General features: G+C 37.6%; 1 protein-coding gene across 2 annotated transcripts in view; it reads left to right on the forward strand.

Annotated features, from left to right (window-relative positions):
• LOC1279182 (leucine-rich repeat-containing protein 15) overlaps nucleotides 1-15,510 on the forward strand; it is a 164,636-nt gene that overhangs the window by 47,017 nt on the left and 102,109 nt on the right. The window lies entirely within an intron of this gene.

Raw genomic sequence — 15,510 nt, forward strand, 5'->3', positions numbered from 1 at the left:
TAACTAGTTTGAGTGGTCATTTAGGGTGCCGCAAAGTCAGATAATAGCTAAACATATCAGGTGTCCAACTTTGGGTGGCCGCCACTATATGTTTGTTGGAATTAAAATCTTCGAACTATTCCTGTACATAGAACTATCTTGCATAAGTGCAGTTCCTACATAGCAACCTGCCAACACGTTCCTGGCCGAGGATATGCAGTAGATGCACTATACACCGTTTTGAAAGCTATTTTTGATAGTGTGAATCATAAAATCCTTTAAAAGAAACTTGTTATAATTGGTTTTTCATATGACACAGTTGCATGGAATAAGTCATACTCATCAAATCGTCCATACATAGTTAAAATTAATAATGTTGTGTCTGATGAGGTTTTTGGTTTATCTGGAGTAACCCAAGGTAGTAATTTAGGGCCGTTATTGCTCTTACTGTTTATCAACAATTTGACCACGTGCGTTGCAAACACTTGTATGATGTATGCTGACGATATTAAACTGTTTATGTCTGTTAACAACCCAGGATGATTGTTGTTCATTATATCGGTTCATATACTCTTTTAACTATTAGTGCGTTGATAATGTTTCAAGAACTTGTAATTGACAAATGCTTCATTATAACGTTTCACAGATTATATCACCCTCCTAGATTCAATTCATATCCGGCAGGTAGGGCGTTATTGCGTCGGCAATATGTTTATGATTTAGGTGTGACTTTGGATTAAAGCTTAACGATTCACTTGCACAATGACAACATTGTCAGAAAGGCTTTTAAATTATTATGGTTCATTTACCGTCAATTTTGCGAATGGAATGATCTATTTTGGCCAAAATATTTGTTTGTTTGTATGTTTGGTTCGTTCGTGTGTTGAGTATTGTTCTGTTGTTTCCACAAAGTGCTATTTGGGTAAAAAAAGTTAGAATCTGTTCAACGCAGGTTTGACTAGCTGTGAATTTTCATTTTTTGCGAGGAGTTAGTATTATTGGAACCGTTGCTTGTTATTAGGTCTCCATACGCTTCAACATCGCCACAAAGTTAATCAAAAAGTTTTTGTCAGCAAAATGTTAAATATTCAATTGGATGCACCTTATTTACTAGAAAAGCTTAACATTTGTGCACCTGCTAGAACCCTTCAATCGCACAGCTTACTTAATACCTCACCAAAACGCTCACTGTTATTACTAGGAGCCTTTTATTACTATTCAATTTTGATGATATTAGTTTTCAATTGATTTAGGGATTAATTCCAATTTTAACATAACATGCAGGACAGTTACATTAATTAAGTAAATGATCGATCGAGGCCAAAAAACCAACAAAGAGCCTGCTACATTTTCCATGCACTTTTTGGTTAAGTCGTAAGAGCTAAAAATGAATCCTCTATCGATCCGAATTGCGACACGGTGCTGAGGCTTAATCGAAAATTGGGTCAAAGTTTTGAAAATTTGGGAGAATTTCCTACTGGTGTTGTTATTCAAATATGATAGCTTGGAATTTAGGTCACCAAAGCTACTTTCAATTTACGAGACAACCGCCACCAAATTAGGACGTTAAGCTGTAAAAAAAACACCCCCCCCTGTTCACGAAGTCAATGTCCCGGTCGGACGTAATTGGAACGGAGATGAAATAGTCGGTGAAAAGCTTCAATTGTAAATGAAAGGTGGATGAAACGCTCAAACCAAATCCCTTTCGCTCCACACACATCCTGAACATCAACACAATTTTCTTTGAAACGTAGCATATCTGCAACACAACGGCACAGCGAAAAAAGCAACAGAGCAACTATCGGAAAACAACAGCACTGCAACGGGTACTGCAAAACAACTGCAGCATCCGTACATTGCTGGCTCGGTGAAACTGTCCCAACGTGTTTTTGTCTTCTTTTTGTCATCACCATTCTATCGCACTGGCAAGCTAATTTGTGTCGCGATGCGAACTGGCTTTGCTGTCCGTTGTTTTGGATGCTGTAGGATAGTTTGACTTTTTTGTAGCTTCATTTTTGCGAACTAAGAAGGTCTGCCGTGAGTGTTTACTTGGAATTGGACTACGCTAACGTGTCACAATCATTGTGCGTGGATAAAGTGCCACAACTTTTAAACATTTTTTTTTGCAAAGAAATTACTGAGTTAGTAATGCATAAACAATGTATTTTTTTTTGAAAATGTCGTCACATCCCAGTGAAAGGTTGTAGAAAGGAATCCAAATGCTGTATTCCATGCACCTAAAGCAAGGCATTCAAGTTTTTGTTCATGCATTAGAGAACCAATTTCCATTTTGATGTCTAATTGTTTGAACGAATGCCAATTTGTTGGTCGCCTTATATTCTAGCCAAACAGTGACTTTGTTCGTATTAAAAAAGAAAAAAAAAGCATTGATAGAATATTGCAAGATAAACGTGATGCTATAAACTACATCGGAAAAATATTGTTTTCTTCTCGCAGAAAAAAAAATTTTAAAACTTGGTTCCATTTTTTTCTAAAATGTTATATATTGACGGAAGGTCAGTTTGATATCGTGGAACTTACAAATAATGCTCGAAGAATATGGAAAATAAATTATACGTTCTCTGGTTGAAAAATGATTGAAACGATAATCATGACGTTTAATACGAACTCAATTTTAACGCGTGATTCTGAACAGTCATCAAATTAAGACTTGCATGTCGGTAAAATGTATCATGAAAAAACTTTGCCTTCTCAAAAACAAGATTGTTTATTAACGATATTCAAGTGTTTTCGTTAATGGATAGCACAGTTGCATTGGAATTTATTTTCGGTTAATTTTTTTGTTATGGTGAGTTTATATGAAAACACATCAAAATATATAAAATCAATTCAAACCTCGTATGAACCATGTTTGTCCAATGTAACCATCTTGGTCGACTGTAAGTTTTGAGCCAAATTGTGCGTTGATATTAGTACTATGTTTAAACAATTATTGCATATATTTCATTGAAAACATATTCCACATAAATGACAATTTTTTACGTTAAACTTGGATTCTTCTGACACTTCAACAAATCAAGTCAAAAGGCTTTCGGCGTTAGACGTTGCCGTTTTTTTAATTATCACACCGCAAGCTGAAAACACAACGGTGTGTGTCATGTGCAGGTAGTGTAAGCGAAAAGCAACTACAAGCAAAAAAATGCGTCTGCATCCACGACACGCACAACCACAAGGAAAAGGACGTCCGCATACCTCTTCGCAAGGAACATTGGCCTGGGTGCGCTGTAATTACTCGTGCCGGTATGGTCCGCTTGGTTGCATTTTTCACCGTCACCACGCAAACTCTTTTACACCAAGCTGAGCAGATAACGAACTTCACGCCGGTAAGACTGGAGGATCGTGCGGTTAACCCGATGGCTAATTCATTCCATTCGTTTCTGCTGACTTTGGGAAAAAAATACGTTTCCTCTTCAGCAGCACTGACCAACGAGCTTTTTGCCAAGATGGGTACACGATGGCATGTGTTTGGGCGAGTCTGGGTCGTGCGAAACTAATGTAACACGAGTGACAACACACACTGCATTGGGAGGGAAGCAAAAACACTCACACGAAGAAGCAGCACATAACCACACCCAAAGCCCAACAACATGAAAACTCTAATTTGCAGCATTCTGCTCCGTTTGATTAAACTTTCACACACTCTTCCTTACTTCGGTTGGCTCGTTTGGTTGGCTTTGGTTTTTGTTTACCGTGCAAAAGTATTGCACACTAAAAAAATCCAAGGATTCTTTTGAATGAGATTTTTTGTACAAAATAAACTGCAGCCACAACTGAATTGATCGAACTGTGGAAAAATTTGTCCGATAATGCTTTTCTCTGTGCACACAGTTTTCCTTACATTGCTCACGTTTCACGCTTTTGTGGGTGGTTTGGTTAAGCTTATCTTCTCCGTTGGGGTGTGCAACTACGAAAATAGGGAAAGTTTTTCCACCATCATCCTTGCAAAAAACGGCATAGTGCCTTCAACGAGACGAACCCATCGAATAGAGATGGGTTTGTGGTCCTGAAGTTCGCGTCTACTGTTCGTGTTTTGTCGAGGCTCAGGAACAGTATACAGTACAAGCTGATTGGTTTTCCATTTATCCGCCTTCCAACACAAACTGACCCACGAAAACGAGCCGAAACTTTCCCTTCGCTGTAAAATAATCGGTCTGATCATGTTTTTCCCCGTATCAACACGTCTTTCACTGTCCCTTTACCACCAGTCTCGAGCCAATTCTGACCATCAGTTGTTGAAATTTGTTAGCGCAAAACTTTTCATTAAACGCTCTTTGCACAATTAAAAGAGTAATCTATCAGGCATGCATGTTGAAAGAATGGTAGCAACATAAAAAAAAAACAGAAATTCGTTCCATTCCCCAACACTTGCTTTCAACTCAGCGCAACAAACGAATGCTGTGAAGTGCACGGTTAGGGTTTAATCGATGAGGATGGCCAGACGACGACACACTTGTCGGAATGGAACAGAAACTTTATCGTACTGCTGTTGGAAAGCGATAAACGGGGATTGGGGGAATTGTAACATGGGCTAACTGTTTTTTTGCAACTGCCCGTTGGTTATCGCATTTGTAGAGCATGAGATATTCAATCAACACGATAAGCATCCAAACTACTTGCTGTAGAGTAGGTATGGTAATCAAATGGTTTTTGGATAACGATTTCCGTATAATATTGGAATAAGCACATACAAGAGGAAAAAGAAACGTACCAACGGCTGTATAAAAGTAAAAGGTCTAAGCTATTGTAGTAGCATATCAAAATTAAACTGTCGCAGCTGTACACATCAGAGCGTATTGGAGCGATCCAATGGTACAGTCGTCAACTCGAACGACACATTAACATGTCCATAATGGGTTCAAGCTTAGAATGGATCGTCTCCCCGTAGCAAGGATTGACTATTCGACTGTGTGGTAATGAATTAAGTCCCGAAAGCCTGCATAGGATGGCATGTCCGCATAGGACGTTACGCCAAATAGAAGAAGTACATTTTTGGGCTATCGTCGTTACATCAATTAAGGCTTATCGTCGTTACATCAATAGAAAATAATTTCAATTTCTCAACTATTTACACGATGAAACATGATACAATAATAATTAATATGTACTTTATTGTGAATCCTCATTTTGTTGACGGTGAAAAAATAATTCTCATCGTGGAATCACAAAGAAATACATTAAAATCATTAATTTAACATGTTTTATAGTCCAAATAGTTGGGAAATTGAATTTCCTTTCTTTTGGTGTACGATAGGCCATGTTCTGATAAAAATTTAATGTAATACATAAAAAATACATATATTTCACGTTTCACTCGAGCTATAAAGGTCGCTTTAGAACTTGCGTGAAAGTGAACGTGAAATTTTAGTTTTAGTGATTTTCTGCTGAGCAATGTTATTTCAACGTGAACAAAACTGGGATTAACAATTCAAAATGGTTTACAAACCAGATAGTTGGGGAATTTAATATACTTTCTTTTGGTGTACGTGTAGTCCATATTCTAATAAACAATTTTTGAAACATAGCAGAAAAACTTAAAATTACACGTTCAATTTCACCGAGGCGGGCTTGGGCCTTATTAGTAAATTGACAAAGATCTGATACAAAGATTCTAAGAATTGTTCCATGATACATATCAAATCATTGGATTCAACTGTGCTCACTGAACGCCAAACTCGTTGGTTGGTATAATGCAGAGATTGAAAAAGTATGGCTCGTGATCCGCATGTCCCTGATTTCAACCTAGATGACGACTCTTTTACATTATAAAATAAAACAAACCATTTAATGACTGGACGTCAATTTAACTCATTACATCTTTAAGTCTTGTTCTTCTTTTATTTGTCGTAACGTCCTATGCAGACATACCAGCCAGTACAGGCTTCTGAGACTTATTCAATACCACGCAACCGGATAGTCAGTCGATGCTACGGAAGGACGAATAATTCTTTGCTTCAACTCACCACGGGCATGTTGGCAACTCACCACGGGCAATTTCACCACGGGAAGGCCCCATGAATACGTATCAGGTTTCTAAAATGGATTTTGGCTTTTAATGCCTTAACGTTTGCTGACACATGTTGAATTGACAACATCATAAACAATGAACTGTCTGTTAAACAATGAACAGCAGTTTCCAAAACATATCGGCTGAGATAAAAACTAAATTATAATTGTTGGTTTATTCTCATGTATGCATGATGTCATTCTACATATGTTCTTATATGCATGTGCGAATTTAATTATGAAGACACACAGATTTTGTAGAATATATCACAATCTCGCTACTACAGTCTGAAAAAAGAATGTCAAAGAATGGAACAATAATCTATATATGAAATCAATTATGCAATCTACAGTTTCTAAAGTTCTAAAAAAAGATCAAAAGTTTACATATGTAATACATAAAGCAGTATTTAGGCTTTGCAATAAAAATTAGAGCACTACGGCTATATCTAAATATGATTCCGAATATTACGGATCAAGCGTATGCAAGAAACTATAAATAATGTCTTTAATACCAACGGGTAAACACAACCACAGAAAAGTTTTTTTTTTGCTTCTCTCAATCCCACCAGAACGGATGTTTTGCTTTTACCAAGAATCCGAGAAAACTTGTCGTTTGTGTACTTTCCCCCGCCCGAAATTTTAACTCCTACCCCCTTTTTCCACTTTGCATGGTAAATGTTTAAACACTTCACCTGTCGTTTGCGGACACATGATACCGATGTGCTCAGTGTTTCTCGATTGAGTTACGCCGTTTGGTTCCGGCTGATCAGTCTTTCCCTCGGCGCTACCAAATGGTGTGTGACCAAACGTCCCTGGAATATCCACTATCGTAGTTCCGCAAAAAAAAAAAAAAAAAAAAAAAACATCACCTTGCCCGGGATCTTGGGGTAAACGGGGAAAACAAGTACACCGTTTCCCATCGAATCGTCGAATAATGTATGAGCAACTCGTCGGATCGGTCGACTCGAGTGCAAAAGTCATCGGTGCTCGGCCCGAGGAGGGATTGCTGTGAACTGCGCACAGTGAGGGTCCAAGCACTGGGGCAAACGTTGGTCACTTTTCACCGGAGGTGTTGAATTTGCAAAAGGGCACCGAACCGAACCGATGCCCACGGTATCGGTCCGTTTGGTTCGATGGCCAGGAGCAATCGCAAAAAGTAAAAACCGATCGACAGCTGGACCAACAAACTGGACAGCTCTGTTGCTGCTGCTCGGACATGTAGTGTAGGGTCTCTGAAGTGGGCATAAAATGGATACATTGCTGAATGAAATGAACTTCCGGTAGTCGTCCTGCAGGAATTTCGAACACGAAATCGAATTGGTGGTTTTAGTAATGGCCAGCACAACATCGTTCCAATATTCGTACAGAGTAGCTACTTTTTAAGAGCAAATGTTTTCACTTTCTAGATGAAAAGTGTTGTGCAATTTTAAGGTGTATTCTGTTGAAGAACTCCATTTTAGTGTATTATTAGCTTAGAATCATCACTACCAACAAAATGGTTTGACTTTATTAAAAAAGGTAAATAAAGCCTTTACACGTTTATCAACCACTGTATCAACTAACCAACGTAACAAACCACCACAATGCATCACCACAGCTCCATTTGCACTGATTTTGATCATTTGGATCGTTGGCCATGAACGGGTTGACCGAAACCAAATCAAACTCCCATGCCAACCAGCGCATTCGGAGAAGAATGTGTTTTTCCCTATTCATGACCCAATGCTCGGCAGTTGAGCGAATTCGATTTTCGGTATCATGGCTTTGCTGTCATTCGGTGCCTGATGCTTCGTTCATTCACTGCAAAGGATGCAGACCATCAGATGGAAAGATTGAAAGAGAAAGACTGCGAAGCTTGTAACTTTGTATGGAGCAAAGGTACACAAAATTCCACCGTTCCTTTGGATCAAGCAGCTACGTGTACCGTCGTCAGATCGATGGATGAGATTTCATCAAATGTAACTGCTAATAACTGATCGTTAAGATAGTGTTGTGTTTGCGATTTATGCGTCAAACAAATGGAATTGTTCATGAAATTTCTAGAATATAATTTAACGTGTGTCTTTGCAAACATGGATGTAGTGTAACTACGTTAACTATAATATTATAGACGGCAATGAAATCGTTTGTAAAATGATTTAAAACATTGAAAATCTGTCTACAAACACGTACAGTAGAAAGGTTTATAGAAGCAAGAAAAATAATCGACCCCAAATTGTAACCTCGCTTTAAACCAGCAGACGAAAATGTCCCTCGTGCATATTCAAAGTTTATTTAGCCCGAGCGTGAATATTCAAATGTAAGAGTAAGTACGAAATTGCACCAAATCCAAATCCAAATGCTGTCTGGTAAACGGTTCCTTCGCACACATAAGTGCCCCTTTGGGCATTCTTTACCACGTTCAACTCACGGAAACGGGTGGCAAAATGTAGACAAACACAAGCGATTGTTTTTGAATCAGTGACATTTGGAACGTTTACTCGAGAGACCAGGATAATTTAGTGTTATTTGCACACGGGAATGGCACCTTATTCGATTCGTGAAAATGAAACAGAGAGAAAAACGTTTAATGTTATTTATCAAAACGTTCGACTAAGTTTGTTTAATAGGAAGTATTTAGTTAATATTAAAATATTATAGTTATATAAAATCCTTTATTTTTGTTAAGTTATTTGCATAAATTATCTTTTCTCAAGTGCTCTAGAATAATGTTAATTAATCTTAGCAACTGTAGGTCGTTCGTATTTAATTAGACTCACCCCACATATTCATAATAACCATGAATCATATCAGCATATAGAAGTAGTATCGATATGGTCACTCTACCAAACCCGATCCACTGACACTTTAACGCTCATGCTTAACGTCAGCAGAATGCTTCATCAACAAATCATCTAGCCACCTTCCGTCGTACTGGACTGTATAGCCCGACCCCATCACTGTTGATAGCGCAGGGCATCAATTTAGTCTTGCATAATTATGATGTATTGTGAACACAGTCATGCTCTTGCTTCTGTTCAAACGGCGTGTGGCGGAATTATTCATCCAGAATCATGAAATTTAATCAGTACCATCGTGCAATGCTTTGGGTAAACTTTGGGCAATAGATGGACGTATTTCACGTTATAAGACATCGCCGAAAACTTCATCACCTTCGGTGGAATTTAATGTATACAAAAACTAAACTCGGAGATATTGACAAGCTGTACTATAACAATATAAGCTACAACTTTTTGGATATGTATGCCCGCTACAACAGCGTAGTAGCATTGAAGTGCAATTTCAACTACGCATAGCATTGTTGTGTTTACTATAGAAATGAATGATTGCAAAATGATAATTGAATTAAAAAAAAAACAAACTTGAATTCATTAATTTGGTCGAAAATGACCGAAATTCGATTCGTTATATATGAGTCGTTATACATGTGTAGTAAAATTTCGACTACACCTAGGACATATCATTCGATTACGTACAAAGATAATTTGGTGCTTAGGTATAAATGGTATCAGTAAAAGATAATCAGCCACTTTCCCAAACTCGATCGAAGAGGAACGATAATTGCATTTGCTTAGATACAACGCTTGCTTTAATATATTTCATGAGTATCCTGGTCAGTTGTGCATACAATATGGCAAAATGGACAAAAAACATGCAAGGAAACTACCATTTTATGTCATTTTGACAATCGCTACGATCGTTCCCTATTTCGATCGAGTTTGGGAAAGTGGTTGAATACTAAAATAAGAAGGAAGAGTTGCTAAGGCAAAAGAAAAAACTCAGTTGGAAACTGAGGAAACACTTGATTACACTCAAGCATGACGGCAAAACTAAAGTCCAGAAAACACCAAAAGATTATGAATGGTCTTCCATTTGAAACAAGGTTTAGTAATATTGGTAATCTGGACAAAGTTGTTTTTGAATTTTGTAAAACTTTAAGTAAAATACCTTTTTTTCGATTTTTTTTTTGTATAATTCATCTGGAAGGTCCTTTTACACGAAGGGTCGTTATGCACGCTAAAATACGGTAGATGCTCAAAGTGTCACTTTGATTGCGTTATAATCAATTTAAACTAATTGTCATTAACCACCAAATGTGTTCAATCAATTGATGCTGTAAAAAACACGTGTGAAGTGACAATTACAAATAATTGATAAAAACCAAAAAAAAAACTCTCAAAGGCAAACCCACACCATAACGGTCACATACTTCATTGGTACCTAGCAAATCAGTTTGCTGCTCTTAAATCACTCAACGACTTGCTGTGAATGTGATAATATTCAAGTATCGATCGTTCACGTGAACAATAAAAAATGTTAATATTTCAAACAATGTTACTCGACGCGAGTGTTGTTCGTGGCGTGGACACTCAAGCCATTAAAAAATGAGGAAAAACCCATCTTCCTGCGATTACCGCTACCAACCATTTCATTTTGATAAACATGTAACTTTTAATTATATTCAAACTGTCGGTAATGGTATACTGCTAGCAAAAAATGTTGAAAATAGAGCCCGACGTATGAGGCTCCAGTAAATACTGTTTATTATTTTCTGAAATTACGTTTTGAGTGATTAATTTCAAGCCTCCATAGGTGCACTATTGCATTCTTAGATGCTTGTAGTGCGATCTGCCTTTTACTGAAAATTATGAAATATTCCTTACTGTTACAAATAATATGAATTACAAATGCACATTCATGATACACAATAAGATAACTTTCAAAATGTCGTGTCGATTCTAGAGAGCTTTTTCCATTAAAACCTGTATGGACGTCATTATTTTGTACAACAAAGTTGATACCTGAATTTAAAACTCTAACCACCGTCAGCAGGAATACTATATGGCGCACTGTGCAATGAACAGATACAACTTTTTCCCATAACAATTTTAAATGCAGATCGTATTCATATCATAGAGCTGGAAACCAGTGGACCAACTTTCAGCTCACATATTCATATTTCATGACTGTATCCACATCAAATGACTGTATCCACGTCAAATTTCCCTCAACTACAGGGTTTCGTCAAAATAATTATTACTACGTTTATTTGCTTAGTGCTACTCCAGTATCATTTACTAGCAATAAGGTTTTTTTTTACTTAAGTGCACCACATATTTTATCAGATCAGATACGACGCAGAAAGTATATTCAACTTCTTCTAATTCATAAACCGATAGGTCTTACAAGGTTTAACAAGTCATTTTGCAATGTAAGCTACATATTTTGTTGCTCACGAAATTTACGTTGACTCTTAGTACGTCCTTGGACTGGTCTAATTTTAATTTTAGCCCGTCCAAGTTTAATTTTACCGGCTGTATCGAGGTGCAGGTTTTGCCATGTTTTCTACATTATTTTACACATGTTGACACATTTCAATTATCAACGAAAACTTAAACTTTAAAATGATGAGTCGTTTCATACACAACTCGCTTTATTCACAAAGTAGTTAGCATTTGAAAATGCACTCCAACACAAGTATTATTTTTATTACTATGCTACTTTCGTTGAATCCTTCCACCAACGGTATTTGGCTGATTCTGACCGTAGAGCGCTAGGCCTAGGTCATGTAATACGCAGATAACCACCCAAAATAGTCGTTGGACCTTAAATAACTGATATCAAATGATTTAAGAACCAGTTTTGCCAATATTGGTATACTACGTGGTCATTTTGCTATGAAATGCGGACTGTCCGACTTTCAGTAGACAGTGACATAGATTTCATATCTTTTATCACATTTATGCATAGTGTTCCGCGATTTCAAAAGACATCAATCGATCGATATTTTGCAGAGACATAGCTGAAAAGTGTCCTCAACGATGGGTGAAAAAAGTTTTCCGACAAGTGCTCTAGGAAACTGTCCTGGGTGCTGCAAAGTGAGATAAGAGATAAAAATATAATATGTCCGACTTTAGGTGACCGCCACTTTATATACATCATTGGACATCGAATTTGATAAATTGTCCGTAAAGAGGTTCTACAACATAGGTTTTTACAGTGGAATTACAACTTCCATATAAACAGCCGTAATCTGCATCGTAATAGACATGTTGAATTTCCCGATCAGGCAGTGTTTAATGTATTAAGTTAAAACTAATTAATTTAATACATTATTTAACGAATTCCATAGTCAATTGATTCTGAAATCAACATCCATGAAGATGATGATTCAATGATTCTTGAGGATCGGAATTATCGGAATATTAAATATTATATTAAAAAGATATGATAGTTGCAGACCTGCTACGGTCTTATAAGTAATAAGGGATGGACTTATAACAAAAATTTTAAACCCACTTACACCAACATTAAGACGTATTTATCTTGATTTTTAAGTAATTGTGTAAGTTTCCTAATGTAGTAACATGTTTCATGAAAAATCCATCGACGATAACATCCCAAACTTGAGTTTGGTTATTATGTTGCCTTTTTTGCAACCAAACGGAAACCCACAAATGCCGTAAACCTGAAACGCAAACATTTATTTGCATATGTATTTGGCAAGGACAAACTTTTCCCCACATGTGAGAGCCCTGGAGGAGAAGTTGCTGGTTTTGGAGGAGAAAATTGCAAACATGAAAACAAAAATGTTTTTCATGCTTTGCTACGTTGACGTCTGGAAGTTAACAAGCAGCTTAGGAACATACATTTCAAATGTGTCTCTCTTGTTTGGTTTGCCTGTGTTTGTTTTACACTCACAAAAATAACACTTTTTTTTAATACAAAAACAATAACAGACAGTAAGAATTTAAGTTTTTCGCATGGTGTTTTTGTATTCAAATGATTTTTCCAACAATTTAATACTTTCCATTTATAAGCTGATTAAATTCATTTTTTATGTTTTCACCAACCGTCCCTCCTTCATCAATAATAACTGTACTCCAATGTCACGCAAAAATTAAACAATAATTGTCCACCTTTCCCAATCATCATTATTTTGCACCATAAAATACCTTAAGGACCTATGAAATACCAACCAGTGGCCACACAATCGTACTTATTATACATTTCGTTGCATAATTCAATGATGATGCATTCCTACCGTTTGTCCATTGCTATCGCCGTTCGCTTAATCCACTCCATATGGTACGCCAGAGATAGTAGCACCGTCGGGAGTGAAGTTTATTATAAAACTGTTCTTCCCATCGCCTATTGCCCCAACGGGCACGAACTTGTCAAACTGCCAACGGAATTATGCTAGTGCTGCCACCACAACACCGGTACAGAAGAGTGGGTGAATTCTGTGTTACAGCGGCGGAAAGGTATGTGTCGAAGCATTCTGCATACGTTCTCGCCATCTTTCCCAGACATTTGCCTGGCCCCGGTTCCGGAATCCGACCCCCAACACATGGAAGTCCCACTGTAGAACATTCTGTAAACTTGACTTGCCCTACTTTACCACTTTGCGCTCGGAACACGGCCAGGAAGCCATTTAATAAATTGCACAAATTATGAACGGAAGCCTAATCGATGGCAGTCGAGCGGCATCCATCGATCGCGGTGCACTACCACGTGGAACCGTGCACTAGGCGGCAAACGGGGTGAATTAATTGTGGCACTGGCAATTCAATCAACTGCCTGAAGTATGTTGGTTATTCCGATGGTTCTGAGGATGGTGCTGTCCATGCAGCTGGCCCGAACAGCAGGCGGTTCATTTTCTGTTGCAGTGGGCCATATTTCTGAAAGTTCACCGAAGCTTCGATCGCAGTTTGACTTCAATGTTTCGTCAACGATGATGGTGGTAGTGGTTTGGCATGCCAATTAGTGTAATGGCAACGTTGCGTTACATACCATCGTCCCGAAACATTTTCCCTGCTCAAAAGTCGTTGGCGATTTTGAGGTGAATTTGATTGGCACTGATCGGTTGCAGTTGGTTGCAGCGCAGGAAAAGCCAGTTTTAGCAGAGTCCTTACTTTTGTTTCGTGAAAGAGTCACTGGCAAAGGTAAAGCAATATCACTTTTAAAAGAACCATCAAGATTTCATTAAAAAGTAAATAATTTTCACTCATGTAATCAAAGCGAGTTGCATCTCTTTCCAGGTTGTTTACAGACTGACTTTATTCTATGAATATTAATTACATGTATAATTCACGCATACTTATAACAAAACCTAACGCACTATAAATGCAAAACTACCTAACACTTTTTCTAATAAGCTATACAATTGCAATTATGTTATTTACAGTGTGCTAACTTTCGTATTTAATCCTTTATCGACTATCAAAACATTTTGTATTTTACTGTTATTACAGAGCAATGTTTCAAATTAATGAGAAAGTGTTCTAATACAAAACAATCAAATAGTTTGCTACATATTGTAACTCTTCACAACAAAAATTAATGCTCATATTGTGGGCTTCACGCCATAGAAGGTTTAACGTCAAAGATGCTTCGCCTATAGCATATCTCACATTTTCGTTCTTCCAGCTACGCCAAGAGAAAGTGAATGCCATCTGTGAAATGCACTATATGATTGCAGCATTTACCACAGTTTGTTCTTTTTTAAGTAATAATGATGGTACAATTTATTGATATCTATTACAGGGTTTCCCACGATTTATTGGTTGGTTCCCATCAATTTTTGGTGGGTTCCCATGTTTGTTTGGTGCGTTCCCACGATTTTTTGGTCGTTTCCCAGAATTTTTTGGTGCAATTGTATTGATATCCAATCGGAAAATACCAATAAATTATGGGAACAAACCAAAAATCTATGGGATACGACCAAAAAATCGTGGGAACGCACCAAAAAATCATGGGAACTGACCAATAAATCGTGGGAAACCCTGTATGCATGCCCAATTGGGATAGCTAATATAGTTTGCTGTCAGCTGTTTCCATTAAGAGTTGAACGAACGAACGAAAAGATACAAGTGCAAGACTGAAAGGCGTGGAGCAGGGTAACGAGCAGTCACAATTATGCTCATAAACTGTTATGCTTATGACGATAGCAAAGTGCATTAAACTCACCCAGCCAGCCTGTTTACAAAGTGAACGCAAAACCGATGCATTGAGGGAACAATGAAACATAAACGATTCAATTTTATTCTATAAGAGATCGCTCAGTTGGTATGGTGTTGAGTAAATCCGATTTCTTTATTAATCACTATATTATTAATATTTAAGTTTTTTTGAAGAATTGGTTTTCTGCAATACAATTTACTGCATCTGTGCATTTTGGTAGAACAATTCCAGTTCTTTGCACCAAAGAAAAAATCTTTTCCTCAAGTGCATCATTAAATAAGAGATCTTTCCAGACAACAGTGTAAAGTGACGAAACACTCGATGTGAATACTCCGTTCTTGTTTCCCAAATATTATGTCCTCCCACAACTGCATCCATCAATGGCACGGCATGGAAACGGTCGATCGTGTTTTCCCCGCGAAGCGATATGAATTATGTATACGGAAATTATTCAAGTGGTTTTGTAGCGTAGCGCTGCGGCCAACGTGCCCCAGGCCCGAGGCAGTGCTCCGCTGGATGTGAACTGCAATCAGCGGCCGT

This window comes from Anopheles gambiae, chromosome 3, assembly GCF_943734735.2.
Source record: "Anopheles gambiae chromosome 3, idAnoGambNW_F1_1, whole genome shotgun sequence".
Lineage (NCBI taxonomy): Eukaryota > Metazoa > Arthropoda > Insecta > Diptera > Culicidae > Anopheles > Anopheles gambiae.